Here is a 16120-nt window from a genome sequence, read left to right on the forward strand (position 1 = left end):
AGAGGAACAGAACTGATAGAATATATACATACATACATATGTGTGTGTATTGGTGTATAAGGGGATTTATTAGAATGACTTACAGGCTATGGTCCAGCTAGTCCAACAGCGGCTGTCTACTGATGGAAAGTCCAAGAATCCAGTAGTTGATCAGCCCATGAGTCTGGAAGTCTCAGCCAGTCTTCAGTAGATGCTGGAATCCTAAAGAAATAGGCTTTAATGCTAGTGAAGGAATGGATTTGCCAGAGATAGTGAGATAAAGCAGGCAAATACATACATACATACATACATACATACATACATACATACATATATGTACATATATATACATATATAGGCATGTATATATATGTGTATGTATGTATGTGTGTATATATATACATATATATGTGTGTGTGTGTGTGTGTGTGTGTGTGTGTATATATATAGAGAGAGAGAGAGAGAGAGAGGGAGGGAGGGAGAGATGTCATGTCACCAGAAAGTGTGACCCATGAATCTTCCCACCTCAAAAGATCTGAATTTAGGTTGGGTCTTCCCACTTCAAATGATTCAATCAGGAAAAATCCCAGCTTGGGTTTTAGATAATTCCAGATATTAATTGGTTAAGTTTACAACAAGAATAGCCATCACAGGGGGCATAGTTTATCTCCACCCACCCCACCCCCACCCTGGGCTCACTGATGTCTCATATCTGTGCCAACAGCTGGAAAACTGTTTTCTGGCCCTTGAATTGGAGCATGGGAGGAGGAAAGGAGTGTCTGACACTTCTGTGGTTAAGGAATGTGTCATTTTTTGAGAGTCTTTGAGGGAGCATAATCCTCATAACTAGGAAACTATTAAGAAATGAGGTCAGATAGGCTCCTTGTCTGGCTGGTGCTTTGCAACTTCTGGGGACCCGACAGTACCTTCAAAATGTCTTAATATTTGTGCTTCTGTAACAATACCTCAGACTAGAGAATTTATCAACAACAGAACTGTACACACAATTAATTTGTGTTTATTTTCACAGTTCTCAAGTTGGGGAGTCCACAATCAAGGTTCTGGAAGGTTCATTGTTCTGGGAGAGCCAGGTTTCTGTTACCAGGATGTACTATTCGGAGGGGAAGAGTACTGCATCCTCTCCTAGCAGAAAGTGAAAAGGGGAGAAGGGAGAACCTCCTTCCTGCGCCCCCTTATAAGGGCGCTAATGCCATTCACGAGGAGGCAGCTCTCAGAGCCAAATCGCTCTTTGGAGGCCCAACATTGGTGTGGGTTTTGGAGGCTGTGTCATTCAGCTCTCCTTTGCTGAGGTCTTCTTGTCCCACTAAGATCCCCTCCTAGAAAGGACTTCAATGGACCTGGTGCAGTTTCTGGAGTCGCCCACGTCTTGTGCTGTAGAATGCTCACACAAAGAGGAAGTGGGAGGGTGGGGTGAGGGTGGCGGGGAGGGTTGGTTCCCACCTAGCAGTCCTCCTTTTCTTTGCTGGGGGAGCCTCCTGGGCTCATCTCTCTTGCCCTTCAGAGTCTGAGGGCGGGGTCCAGAGCCAAGCCTACCGTACCCCTTACACAGTTTACATTCCCGCAGACAGCGCAGTTTAGTTTACCCCAGGGTCTCCTCAAAGCCTTCTTTTGTCAAGAGGTTTCGAGAATGTCAGGTCTCAACCCTGTCTGAGAGAACCTTCCCCAGTGGCTCCCTCCTGACCCTGTGCATGCTCAGTATTCGCAATAAGCTTGTGGGAGGTGTCTGCCTTGTTTTCTTTGTAAAATATTGGTCTACTTCCTCCATTTGAAGTTTGCTATTCCAGGTGCCAAGCCCCAAATGACTACTGTAACATTGTATCAAGAATCCATTTGTGTATGCAGCTGGCGTGAAGCGCCTGGTGGAGAGGCGCTGTCCAATGCACATTAAGGCCAGCCACGTGTGTAGCCTAACATTCTAAAAGAGCCATATTAAGCAGTAGAAAATACAAGTAATGTTAATTTTAATAGCAATGTATCCAACCTAGTATATCTAAAACATTGTCATTTTAATATTGTCAATATTTTTAAATTAGCAAAGAGGTATTCTTTTTCTTTTGTTCAAAGTCTTTATGACCCAAATTTACATCTAGTCCACCTTCTAGCTAAGACCAGACATATATCAAGAACTCAGGGCCACAGGAGCTATTGAGCTACAAAAGTAGTGGACATACCATCCAGAGACCATAAGCTTCACAGGCAGAGCTGATGTCTGTCTTGATGGCCTTTTTTTTTTTTTTTTTTTTGAGCTGAGGCTCGAACCCAGGGCCTTGCGCTTGCTAGGCAAGCACTCTACCACTGAACAAAATCCCCAGCCCCTTGATGGCTTTTTATCAGTGCTTGGTAGACAGTAGGTATTCTACACGTGACCTTGAATTGAGATGTAATTGAAAGAATAAAGAAACTATCAGGGGGTTGCACAACAACTTTGCACAGCGCCCAGAGTCTAAACCAGTTCTGCACACAATTAATTTACTAACAGAGTAATTCAAAGTCCTGGAGGCAGAGGTATTTCTCCTGTTCTCTCCCACACCCCCACAGTCAGCCCCTGATTCCTGGTATTGTGGTGTGGAACTTGACACAGCCAACAATTGTTTATTTAGTGTTGGTCTTGGTCCAGTTACAATTTTAGGTGCTGGGATACAAATAACACAGTCTGTGCTGATGGAGCCCACAGGGGGAAAAAAGCTAACAAGGTCTGCGAAGGGAATAAATAGAGTGAAGTGATAGGGTGTGACAGGGGACTGGAGCACCGGATACTTGCCGGGGGTGGGGGGTGGGGTGGGATGGGCAGTTCTGCAAAGAGCCATCTCATTATTTCTTATCACCGTCCTTCCTACCTCTCTGTTGGAGCCTTACTGACCTCTCCTTTTCTAGACTGACTCACACCCAAGTCTGCCCCGAATGTCCTGTTTCTCTTGCATCTTGCTTTCTCATTGACCTTTCCATCACGTTTATCTTCCCATGCTTCAGCTCCTGTGCTGTCTCCTAAAAAGGGGCCACCCCTGATCACCCTGACCAGCGATCAGCACGCTCACTACTCTCCAAGGTTTGACCACGTTACGCACAACACTGCCCGTGACCTTGTGTATTCCAGAAGTAAACTCTCGGTGGAGCTTTCTTGGCAGTTGCAATCTTTCCGTGCCTAGGCTATTCCCCTGATGACTAATATATAGCCAATAATCATCGATCATTAGATAGGCTTTTTTAAATTGAACGAGTGAAGGAAGACCGCTAGTTGAAGTCTTTGCGAGGTGTCGTAAGGTCCAATTTAAATAAATGTCAATAAACTCCGGGTACAACACCACTTTGTTTTCTGTCTCAGAAAAGGAAGATGGGCTAATCCATCTGGAAGTTACTTTGGGGGATGCTATGGGCTTCCAACTCCTTCAGCACCGAACTAATGGGCATTCAGGGACCTCTGGAGGAGGTCAAAGGACCACAGGATGAACACGCCTGTGGAAACGGGGATCTAGTGTAGCTTGAAGAGGCAAGTGTTCACGGAGATGATGTGTGAAGTGGCTTTGAAAAGCCAGGAAAGGTGTGACTAATGGCGTTGGGATGGGAGTGAAACTAAAGGAAATGTATGACTTCCGTACCTGGCGGTTGCTAGGGACGCCCGCCTTCTCCAATCATCGCTTCTCTTGCTAGAGTGTGAGCCACTCTGCGGTTGCTGTGGCAACAGACGGCAACAAGATGGACCCGGCGGCGGCGGCGCCAGCAAAAGCGGGCTATAAAAGATGCATCGACTGTGAGACTAAGCCCAGTCTCCGAAGGAAGCGGGGTGAGGAATTGACGTGGGGTCCCGGGTGCACAGAGGTCACTGGATCTCTCAATGGTCTTGGGGTGAAAGTGGAATTATGGGGACTGATGATCCCGCCGGTCCTTGGCGCCAGTGTTCACCTGGTAACTTTAGTTCTTGGATGTCTGTTCTTGATTCCCGCCTTGAAGCACCGGAAAGGGGGTAACCTCGCTTCTAACTTCAGCCTTGGGCCAATCACTTTCAGCCTTTTCTCCCTAGGGAAATAGGGAGCAGGTCCCTGTCACTCCTTTCGCTGTTCCTGCCCCGCTTCTCAAAATGACCCCGAAGATGGTCAATTAAGAAAGAAAAGAGAAAAAGAAAAGAAGGAGAAAAAAAAAGGAAGAAAAAAAAAAGGAAAATACTTAAGCGTGCTTTACTTGTGCGGTCCTGTGACAAGACGGCAAGGTTTCCTGTTCGCAGTTCTGCTCAGAAAGTGCCCCCTGGTTGGGACTAGGGATTGGTCTTTAGGTCTGCGCTGCCCTCAGAGCCCTGGACTCGGTGTGTGTTTGAGTTTCTTGATTACCGCCTCAGTTGGGGTTGTTTCTTTTTACAACCACCTGTGTGCTAACTAGAAGATCGTTTTTAGTTTTTCTTACCTTCACTTAAAACAGCTGAAACCCCACTTCATGTCTAGTACAAACGTGCTTTTTCAGGAAGATTGTAAAACAATATTTCCATTTTAAATAGGCGTAAACAGTGCATTCAAGGGTTACTGTGTTAGAAATCAGACCTTAGTTAAGGTCATAGTTGAAAAAAGTTTTAAAAAAAAAAGGACAAACTCATGCAGGATAACTCAAGAGCAACCCAGTCAGCCGTGAAGCCAACAAAAAGCTTTAAATGTGGGACTTCTTAAGGAAATTTTATAAAATGTATTAGACAGTTTCCATTTTGTCATTACAAATCAGTGGAGGGTATGTGGGCCCACCCACTGTGTCATTGTTCTTTTGCATTTTGGGGTTCCCCAGGTCACACCAGTTTTCTTCCTGGAGAGCATTGAGGGCATCATCATTGTCTGAATGGGGTTCACCCTTTGCTTGGAGGGGGGTCCATTCTTACTGCCATGCACTCAGACCTCTGTGATTTCTACAGTCCACATGACTGTCCCTGCACCATGGTCACGAGCACAGGCCCACCTGTTAAAAGACCTGCAAAGGAAACCATCCAACTATTTAAAAAGTTACCTTTGTTTGTTTTCTGATAGATAGATCTAAGTGTGAGCATAGTGATCTTCACCATCTCCATTTGTGTGGCTTGCCCTGAATACTGATGCATACTTGGAAGGATCATTCTTTAAAACTTGAGTCTTTCTTTCTGGTGGGAAAATAATGGTGGTCACTTTGTTTTTATTGCCCTAGATGACAAGTCAGATCGAGTAGTTTGTGACTGATCATTGTTGACAGCTGCTTTAATGGGAATCAGCTGTTTTTTAGACTGTAGATGTCCTTTTTCTATTGATTTCTAGATCTCCTATTTAGCTTTGTCAACCCCACAGCCTAGTCTCATGATTGGCTTGTGAGCCTGGCTGTGGGGAATCATCTTGATTAACTGATGTAGAATAGCACAGCCCACTGTGGGCCATACCATTGCTTAGCAGGTAGCCCTGGGCTGCATAAGAAAGCTGGCTAGGCATAAGCCTGCTAGTGAGCCATCCAGCAGTGTTCTTCTATGGATTCTGCTTCAGGTATCTGTAGTGGGTAGCCATTCCAGCTTTGATCTGGAAGTTCCAACCCCCGTTGAGGCTTCAGTAACTGTCACACCTACACAATGCATACAAGGCAGAGCCGAGAGAGGACCTTGAAGACCTGAGATCCGGATGGGCCAGCTCTCTTGGTTCCTGGACCCTGGACTCTGAAGACAGACCGAGCAGAGTTTTCCAGAGAACACTGCGGACTGCGCTACACCTTCCCCAGACCTTGTTACCTATCCCTTCACCTGTAAGTTAACCCACAAAATAAACCTTCCTTTTAACTATGTGGAGTAGCCTTAATAATTTCACAAATAGATATCCATCTGACTTCTCTCAATGATGGACTGTAACCTATAAACTGAAATAGAACTTTCTTCCACTTTTGGTCATGGCATTTGTCAAAGCACCAGAAAAGAAACTAGAGCATCGGGGGTACCGGACACACTCAGAATATTAATACATTGTATGTTTCATTGAGATAAAATTAATATTCCCTCCCAGTATGTTGATCATAGTTAGATTCAGCTGTCAATTTGACACAAGCCTTTATTTATCTGGGAAGAGGGAATCTCAACTGAAGAATTTTCTTGATCAGACTGGCCTGTTGGGCATTTTCTTAATTGCTAATCAATGTGGAAGGGCCCAGCCCACTGTGGGTGGTGCCATCCCTAATAGACACAGGCCTGGGCTGTAAAGAAAACTAGTTGAACTGGGCAGTGATGGTGCATGCCTTTAATCCCAGCACTCAGGAGGCCGAGGCAGGTGAATCTCTGAGTTCAAGGACAATATGGTCTACAGAGCAAGTTCCAGGACAGCCAGGACTACACAGAGAAACCCTGTTTTGAAAAACACAAACAAAAAGCAAAACAAAAAACAGAAAGAAAGCTAGTTGAGCAAGCCAGCAAGCAGTGAGTTGCATTTCTCCATAGTGCCTGCTTTCAGTTCTTGCCTTGCATTCCTTGATGATGGACTGTAACCTGTAGGTTGAATAAACCCTTTGATATATATATATATATATATATATATATATATGTATGTATGTATGATATATATATGGAGAGAGAGAGAGAGAGAGAGAGAGAGAGAGAGAGAGAGAGCGTGCGAGCGCACTGAATAGCCAATAGCTAGACAGGAGGTGGGGCTGGTGGGCAGAGAGGATAAATAAGGAAGAGAAGAAGAGTAGGAAGAGAGAGAAGAGGAGGAGAGGAGGACGTGGGGGGCCAGCCACTCAGCTACAACAGCCAGACACAGAATAAGAAGGAAAGGAAAGATACACAGAAATAGAGAAAGGAAAAGCCCAGAGGCAAAAGGTAGGCTGGATAATTTAAGAAAAGTTGGCTAAAAATAAGCCAAGCTCAGGCCAGGCGTTCGTAAGTAAGAATAAGTTTCTGGGTGTTTATTTAGGAGCTGGGTGGCGGGCCTCCAAAGAGCAAAGACTAGAAAACAACCAGCACCAAGCTAGGACAGTGTTCTTAGCTATTTTTTTCATGAAATTGTATTTAACCTAAATAACAAATAAATGATAAGTGTTCTTTGTGGGTCCATAGCACACTAGTAATTATGTTGTACTATATTAAAAGTCAGATTTATTAACATGTACTTTGTACTATAAAATATCTCCCATTTGTCTGTAAAATTCCACAAGCCGACTTTAAAAATATAAAGTCATGTGATACCACAGCCTACCACAGTAAGTATATGGAATTATTCTAGTAGCTCAAACAGTTCACTTGTGTCTGGTTCTAATAGGCCCTCTTTCCCCACCTCCAGCCTGTGACAATGATCTGACTTCTGATTCCATACTCTCCAAATACGTGGAATCATAAAATTGTAAAACCTTTTATCTGGCTTGTTTTATTTAGTATGTTGTATCTGGGATTTACCCACATTGTTGTATGTAACAGTAGTCCATTCCTTTTTATTGCTGAGTACTATTCCATTGAATTGGATATACCACTAGATGATGAACATTTGAGTTGCTCCACTTATTGGTTACTATGAGTAAATAAGTCTGCTACAGTCATCTATGGGTCTTTGTGTTATTGTATATTACTAATGTTTTGGTAAATAACTAGAGGGTGTAGGTGAACTTTTCTTTGGGCTGCCAGCTCGCAAAAAGTGACATGGGGACTTATTATTAATTATGAAAGCTCAGCTGATAGCTTAGGCTTGTTTCTAACTAGCTCTTATAACTTAAATTAACCCATAACTTTTAATCTACATTCTTTTATGTGGCTTGGTTACCTTTACTTTGCAATACCTAGGCTGTGTCTCCTGACATCTCCCTTCTTCTTCCCAGTGTCCTCTCTGCCCTGAAAATCCTGCCTATCTATTGGCCATTCAGCTTTTTATTAAACCAGTCCAAGTGACACATCTTCACAGTGTACAAAAAGATTATTCCACAACAGGAGGGTTCCTTGGTTAAACTGTAAATCTTGTTAATTTTACAAGATTTCTCACCACATTGTTCTTAAAGTGAGTGTACCATTTTGCATTTCCTCCAATGTAGTGTTTGAGCCTTGCCAGTCATGATCATTTTGTTAGTCTTAGCTATTCTTGTAGGTGTGAAATGCATGCACATCACAGCATGTGTGGTGGGGATCAGACAAGAGCTTTCAGGAATGGCTCCTCTCCTTCCACTATGGCTTCTGGGCATTGAGCTTGTATTGTCTGGCTTGCATAGCTTACCTGGCTGATCCATCACATCCATTCTCCTATTCTGGTTTGAATTTGCATTTTAATAGATTCATAACATTAAACAACATTATCACCAACCTTCTTTGGTTCATATAATTGGCCCATATTTTATCTCCTTACTTAGTTCTTTTTTAATTGAACTGTAAGGATATAATTTTATATATTGTTATATATAAGTAGAATTTTGGTTCCAAATTTGTCTAGACTATATATTTTTATAGAGTTGCATGTATTTGTAATTTTACAGTGACTTTTGGAATCAGGTAGCTTGAGTTCTTTTTCAGAATTGATCTGGCTTTTCTGGCTCCTTTATATTTTCATACAAAATTTTGGATTATACTGTTGATGTTTGTTAAAACTCCCAATGGGACTTTGATTGGCCAACCTGTTACCAAACAGCTGGAAGGATTCTTTTGTTCTACCTAGACAGAGGCTGTGACTAAGCATGGAGAAGCTCTTTAATACTGCCCCCTGGAAGTTTCCACAGCTCAGTTGTGGATGCTGTCTCGAATAGATCAGGAAGGGCTAACATCTTGGCAATACTCAATCTTCCAACAAAGTGGATCTCTGTTTATGTAGGACCTCTTTAGCTCACTCAATGGTATTTTGTAGTTTTAAACTTTAATGCACATTTTATTAGCTGTATATTTATGATATTGTTTTTAACTTTTGGTTACATTTTCATTTATTTTCTCTCTCTCTCTCTCTCTCTCTCTCTCTCTCTCTCGTGTGTGTGTGTGTGTGTGTGTGTGTGTGTGTGTGTGTGTGCAGAAGTCAGTTCTCTCCTTCAACCATGTGGGGCCTGGGGATCGAACTCAGGTCATCAGACTTGGTGGCAAGCTCCTTTTCCCATTAAGTCATTTCCCTTGCCCTTCATGATAATTTACAATGTTTAGTTTCTGTTTTTCATTGCTGGTTATCAACTTTGTTCTTGAAACATTGTTATGTTAACTCATAATATTAGTTTTAGTAGATTTGGGGATAGATTAAATTTTTTAGAAGTATTTACATAATGGTGTAGAATAGCAGGAAAATTTTGTTCCGTTGTATTGGGTACTCAGATGCTCAGTTCCTACATTGTCTGCAGCCTCTAGTGATATTCAGAGTTGTTACTGTCATAAAGCAAGTGTCCCCAAATGGATGGACATAGTTCATGAATTTAAAATCACCATATCTCAAATAATATTTCAAGTGGGTGGCCATATTTCATAACTTTTAAAATTATCATGAGAACCTCCCTCAAAAACTAACACCAAGAACAACAAAACAAAACAGAAAGCCCAGGTGGTAGTACACACCTTAATCCCAGCACTCGGGAGGCAGAGGCAGGCACAGGCAGGCACATCTCTGTGAGTTCGAGGCCAGCCTGGGCTACAGAGCGAGTTCCAGGACAGCCATGGCTACACAGAGAAACCCTGTCTCAAAAAACAAAAAAATCACCCATGAGACATCTTTACATTCAATGTTGCTATAGACCCAGGTCCTCTGGACGAGCAGCCAGTGCTCTTAGCCACTGAGCCGTCTCTCCAGCCCTAGACTGAGCCGCCTCTCCTTCCTAGACTGAGCCGTCTCTCCTTCCTAGACTGAGCCGTCTCTCCTTCCTAGACTGAGCCGTCTCTCCAGCCCTAGACTGAGCCGTCTCTCCTGCCCTAGACTGAGCCGTCTCTCCTGCCCTAGACTGAGCCGTCTCTCCTGCCCTAGACTGAACCGTCTCTCCTGCCCTAGACTGAGCCGTCTCTCCTTCCTAGACTGAACCGTCTCTCCTGCCCTAGACTGAACCGTCTCTCCTGCCCTAGACTTAGCCGTCTCTCCAGCCCTAGACTTAGCCGTCTCTCCAGCCCTAGACTGAGCCGTCTCTCCTTCCTAGACTGAACCGTCTCTCCTGCCCTAGACTGAGCCGTCTCTTCTGCCCTAGACTGAGCCGTCTCTCCTTCCTAGACTGAACCGTCTCTCCTGCCCTAGACTGAGCCGTCTCTCCTTCCTAGACTGAACCGTCTCTCCTGCCCTAGACTGAGCCGTCTCTCCTTCCTAGACTGAACCGTCTCTCCTGCCCTAGACTGAGCCGTCTCTCCTGCCCTAGACTGAGCCGTCTCTCCAGCCCTAGACTGAGCCGTCTCTCCTTCCTAGACTGAGCCGTCTCTCCTGCCCTAGACTGAGCCGTCTCTCCTTCCTAGACTGAGCCGTCTCTCCAGCCCTAGACCTGCTTTCACACTCAGCGTCTTCCACGCTCTTTGTCCGTCCTGTATCTTAGCCCTTCACTCGCAGCCGCCCTCTCTTCTAGCTGCAGTCCACTCACAGGACTCCTGTAGTGAAAGTGTGCTCACTGCATTACCCTCTGGTCTTCAGTTTACTGTGGTGTAACTCGCTGTGACCTCCCTGGAATTCCCGGATCTCCTCCTGGTTTTGTCCCCTTTCTTGTTTTCTCGATCACACGCATTTTTCACAGTTCTTTGGACAGTATCCTGTCCTTGGGGTGATGTCTCACATTGACTTGGGGAACTCAGCCATCACTTTCAAATACTACTGTCTCCTTTCTTTTCCTTTCCAGATGTTCATGACGTGTGGCTAAGCCACTTCGCGGTCACCCACACGTCTCTTGGGCACTATTCCTTTACTTTTATCATTTAATTTTTTATTTTGAGACATTCATACATGTATATACTGGAATATGATCACATCTACCCCATCTCCCCCTGTGGCTTTCCCATATTCCTCTTAACATGCTGCTGTCCCAACTTCAAATCCTTTTTTTTTTTGATAACCCTGGAGGTTCAGCTGGAGCACAGGCCTGGGGTCCCCCACTGCAGCACAGACCTCTGTGCTTTATTTAATAACTGAATTTCAGCTTGAGATTTAGGCAGAATTTCCAACAATTTCTGGAATAGCCCTAAATCTGCTTTGCACTATGTATTTATGCAGTCTTTCTTAGCATTGGCTACTATAAAATGAAACTGTCAATCACCCCTGAACAGTACCTCAGAGGCTCTCTCCTGCCTGTCAAACATCAGCCGTGTTTTCTCTGTATGGACGTTTAAAAAGCATCTCACTACCATGCACATTTGCTTTCATCTTTAATACATGGTAAAACTATATGTACATCAAGGAATTGTTGTAGAATAAACTTCTTTGACTATCAGTGTCTTGTGGGCTTATGTACCCACAACCCTATGTGAAAGTTTCCCTGGCGAAAAGGGTTTGTGAGTGGAGAACGTTTCAGGAATTCCCGTTCTGTACCATGTGGTTCTACAGCTCTCTCTTACAAATAGGAGGCCTCAGGCTAGATGTGGGGGCACAGACTTTGAGCCCCGCACTCGGAGGGATTAGGCAGGCTCAAAAGCTCCTGGTCAGAGTGGAATTCATACAGATAGTCGTTCAACCAAATAAAGACCCCGTTAATGTGTGAGTGCCCTCAGAGGCCAGAGGAGGGGTCAGAGCCCCTGGAGCTGGACTTAAACGTGGCTGTAAGCCACCTGATGTGGGTGCTGGGAACCGAACTCTGGTCTTTGGAAGAGCAATAAGTATCTTAACTGCTGATTCACCTCTCCAGCCCTCGGGATGGTTTTCTTTGTTTGTTTGGGTTTTGTTTAGTTACTGAAAGGCGTATAAGCCCTGCTGCTGAATACATACCAAATGCATCCTTGTTCTGATTAGAAATCTGACTTTTAGTTTGGTGCCGTCGGTTTTGATTATGATGAAAGGCCATTGTAAGGGAAACAAGCCCCCCCACCCACTAGCTCTGCTAATTGTAGATTCAGTGGAAAATACTGCACTCTGCCCCCACGCCCCACACCAGAAAGTTAGCCCATCATGCTGTGCTAACAGGATGCTTGCAGGATAACCGCCTGCGGTTGTGCTTACAAGATAAATTGCTTGAGAAGAATGCTTACAAAATAACCCCTTGCTAGATAAGCTTGGAATTCGTTTACCCACCCAGATTCTGAGAAAGACCGAGAAGACATCTGGCCCCCAGATGTCTGCACTCTGGATGACCCCGCTCCCCTGCCCTGATAGAACCACCTCATAAAAGGCCTGCGAGCCTTAGACTCGGGGTCATCAGTTATTTCTCGCACTGGTGGCCCACGAGCTCGTGCTAATAAAGCTTCTTTTGTGACCCGATATCGGAGTGAAGCTCTCTGTTTTGGACGCCGACCCTAACAATGATTTGTATCATTTTAATCTGCTGGATTTCTTTTCCGAGCCGAGTTTCTGTTGGTTCATTTCAGGGTGTTTTTCACTCTCTTAGCATGCTTGTGCAGGGCAACTGCCAGCTGCTTTTCCTCCTTGGAAAAGTATTTATGGGGAGTTCTTTAGTGGCTGAAATGGAGCAGACCTCCAGAAGGATTGGCATTTGTCTGTACTTGGCATCCAGAGGAAGGACCTGCCTGGACTCCCTACCAAGTAAAAATCATACCTGGCTACCTTAGGAGCGCATGGGTGGTGCAGTTTGCAGTGCTCATGAAGAAGAGAGCTAGCTGATGACTCTAGTGCCCCAGGCACATTTTGTTTCTCTTTTCGACCTCTCTTCTCTTGGCCATGCTACTGAGACTTCATTTGTGTTCCGCTGTGGACGGTCAGACAGAGCAGGTTTACTTCTTTTCCACCTTTGAGGTGAAGTCTCCTATCCATCTGCACGCTTGCACACTTTGAATGGGACTTATCCTTAAAACCTTCCCTCAGCCCAGCGGGGAGCCACAGTGTCCCCTTGTCTAACAGATGATCTCACAGCAGGATCTGCTCAGGTCTCCTTACCCACAGGGCTTTAGTTACATGTTGGCCTGTTTAACTCCTTGTGGTCTTTTTAGCTCTGATACTTTGGGGAGGTTTAAAAGGGTTTTGTTTGATTTCTGCTTGATATAAGTAGCCCTGACCACCTAGAACTGCCTGTGTACTGAGAATGCCTTGAACTGATGTTCGTTTTCCTCGTCCACACCTCCTGAGTGTGGGGATTCTGGCTTCTTTCAATAAACTAGGCCATCTTAGAAAACAACATTTTCTGAGATCAGATGAGATCAGCTTCCTTCAGAGTGGTATGGCTGTAGACTAAGCAGTGGTGGCGCACGCCTTTAATCCCAGCACTCAGGAGGCAGAACCAGGGGAATCTCTGTGAGTTCGAGGCCAGCCTGGGCTACAGAGCGAGTTACAGGACAGGCTCCAAAGCTACACAGAGAAACCCTGTCTCAGAAAACAAAACACAAAACAAAACGAGACAATTTATTTTATTTTATTTTATTGGTTTTTCAAGATGGGGTTTCTCTGTGTAACAGTCCTGGATGTCCTGAACTCACCCTGTAAACCAGGCTGGCCTCCAACTCACGGAAATCTGCCTGCTTCTGCTTCCCAAGTGCTGGGATTAAAGGCATGTGCCACCACCTCCCAGCAACATTTTATTTTTTAAAAATTTATTTTGTGTGTGTGTGTGAGTGGGTGTTTTTCTGCACTTATGTTCATGTACTACACGCATGTCTGATGCTCAAAGAGGCCCAGGGAGGGTGCTGGATTCTTGGAACTGGAGTTACATGTATTTGGAAGCTGTAATGTGGTTGCTGGGAATTGAACCCAGGTCCTCAGGAAGAGCAACCGGTGCTCTTAACCACTGAGCCAACTGTCCAGCCTCCACTGATTTAAGTTTTAAAAGAAGTATGTGCCCTGTTTACACACGTGCACACTGTGCATACTCGTCGACTCTTTACTGAGTTACTCTTGTGTTTTAGCACTGTAGCTTACGGGGGTCGTGAAAAGTGCTGCAGACACACAAACACCAAAGACTTCCTCTTCCTCTCCAGTTCTCAAGCCCAATCCCCGAAGTAACCACATTTATTAATTTGTGTACTGTATTATTTATGGAGAATATCTGAGTGAGTTACTTTTATTTGTTTATTTGTTCTGGTTTTGAGACAGGGTAGGCCTGGAACTTACCATATAGAGCAGGCTGGCCTCAAACTCCCAGAGATTCATGTGCCTCTGCTTCCTCAGTACTGGGATTAAAAACATATGCCACTATACCGAGCATTAGAGTCAATCTCACATTTAGATGTGTTGAGCATTTTCATGGTTGACAAAACCGGAAAAATTAAAGTTTTTGCAAATGCCAACTGAAGATCATATGCATTCAGACAGAGCTGTTTGCTGTTTGTGTAAATGGGTGTACTTCCTTCTCTGCTACATTTCATGTTGTGAACATAAAAGCATGTCTGTATAGCTCTTCAAGCAATAGTACTTGTAAGGGGTTCAGTGTCTTTTTTTTTTTTTTTTCTTTCTTTCTTTTTTGGGTTTTTCGAGACAGAGTTTCTCTGTGTAGTTTTGGCGCCTGTCTTGGAACTCACTCTGTAGACCAGGCTGGCCTCAAACTCACAGAGATCCACCTGCCTCTGCCTCCCGAGTGCTGGTATTAAAGGTGTGTACCACCACCGCCCAGCATGGTTTTAACAGCTGATGTAAAGCTGGTTTTGGGGGGAAATTACAACAGTATCTCTGGCTGTGTGAGCCTGGTCCATGCGATCGTCAACGGGAAGCAGTAACTGTCTGTCACTGAACAGTGTGTTGAGTCATGGACACATAGTGCAGTTTTGACTGTTTCTCCAAGCATTCAGAATATGACAACTCAAGCTTGAAGGCAACCCCCACAGCTGGTTAGCTTTTGAAGGGATGTTTTAATTGGTCCACATTTGGGGTTGCTTAGACATCCTTTACTCTGGGTCTGTGGATTCTAGCTCCACAAGCATCATTAAGGGGATTAGTGTCTGTAGCCTTCTTCATCAGATTCCCACTGGGACTTGGCCCACAGAAATTAAAGGTCACAGCTTCACCTATTTTTGAATGCAGTGGACCACAATCCACCCCATTAACCACGTCACCATCATTAAAAGGGAAGAAATGATAGGCAGCCCTTTCCGAGGAGCAAACTCTTCCTCTCAAATGAGGCTAAGATCTGCTTCCTCATTAATACTGCAGAAGCACTTAGCATTTGACTGTTCATAGGGATGGGGCTTGAAAGGAGGCAGAAATGAATTGTAGGCGCATGGCTGGAAGGGTCTCGGCTGTCGTAGAGGAGGAAAAGTGAGGAATTGATCTAGTACAGAATGCCGCCAGGTTAATTTCAAAACCACACGGCCTTTTCATTTCTTTGAGGATGTGAGTGCCTTCAGTCCTTTGATTTTCTTTCTTTCTTTTTTTTTTTTTCAAGGCTCATATGGGGAAGGAAAGTGGACTTTAAAGTGTTTTGTTCTTGATTAAAAAGCTTGTGGGGAAGTGCATGATATTGTTAACATGGTGGTCTTCATTTTAAATCAATTACCAAAAGGTCCACTGTGTTGAGTGTAGGGAAAAACAATGTGTAAAAAGGCTGAAGAAATCTCGGGGGTGCGGGGGTGGGGTGGGAGAAGATGACTCAGAGGGGAGGAGGGAAGGGAAACTTCAGTCAGGACGTAATATATGGGAGAAGAATAAAAACATAACATAAAATCATATCTCACAACTTCACTGGCAGTTCATAAACCCCAATATTTTTCTTTGAAAATGGTTTTAATAAGCTATCTAAAATGTCCTGGGTGGAAGACAGAGTTGTGATCTGACTGTGTCTGCATCTTGGTTTTATTTACTTAATCTGGCATCCTAAGCCAAAGTTGAACATCTTTGCCTGATTCCATGTTCGGTGCCATGACGTTGCTGCTGCTCATAAATAATAATAACAACAATAACAACAACAAAAACAACAATAATAAACAAATAACCCAGATTTGCAGCAGTGGCACAGAAGAATGTCTAAAATAAATTTCAAAGTTAAGCTGTTCTTATTCATGCCTGAGAACAATTCCCAACACTCACACTTTTAAAATGACAGCATGCCAAGCGTGACAACCAATACCAGGAACGCAGAAATTGAAGTTCATGGATGCCAAAGACGAGTCTCACAACACTATGGAATGTGCCTGGTAGTT

General features: G+C 44.2%; 1 protein-coding gene across 1 annotated transcript in view; it reads left to right on the forward strand.

The window, feature by feature from the left end:
* The first annotated feature begins 3704 nt into the window (after nucleotides 1–3704).
* Hydin (HYDIN axonemal central pair apparatus protein) overlaps nucleotides 3705–16120 on the forward strand; it is a 350853-nt gene continuing 338437 nt past the window's right edge. The window contains 1 exon segment of the mRNA XM_036188859.1: nucleotides 3705–3781. The gene's annotated coding sequence lies outside the window, so the exon portion shown is untranslated.

The sequence above is a fragment of the Onychomys torridus genome, chromosome 5, assembly GCF_903995425.1.
Source record: "Onychomys torridus chromosome 5, mOncTor1.1, whole genome shotgun sequence".
Taxonomy (NCBI): Eukaryota; Metazoa; Chordata; class Mammalia; order Rodentia; family Cricetidae; genus Onychomys; species Onychomys torridus.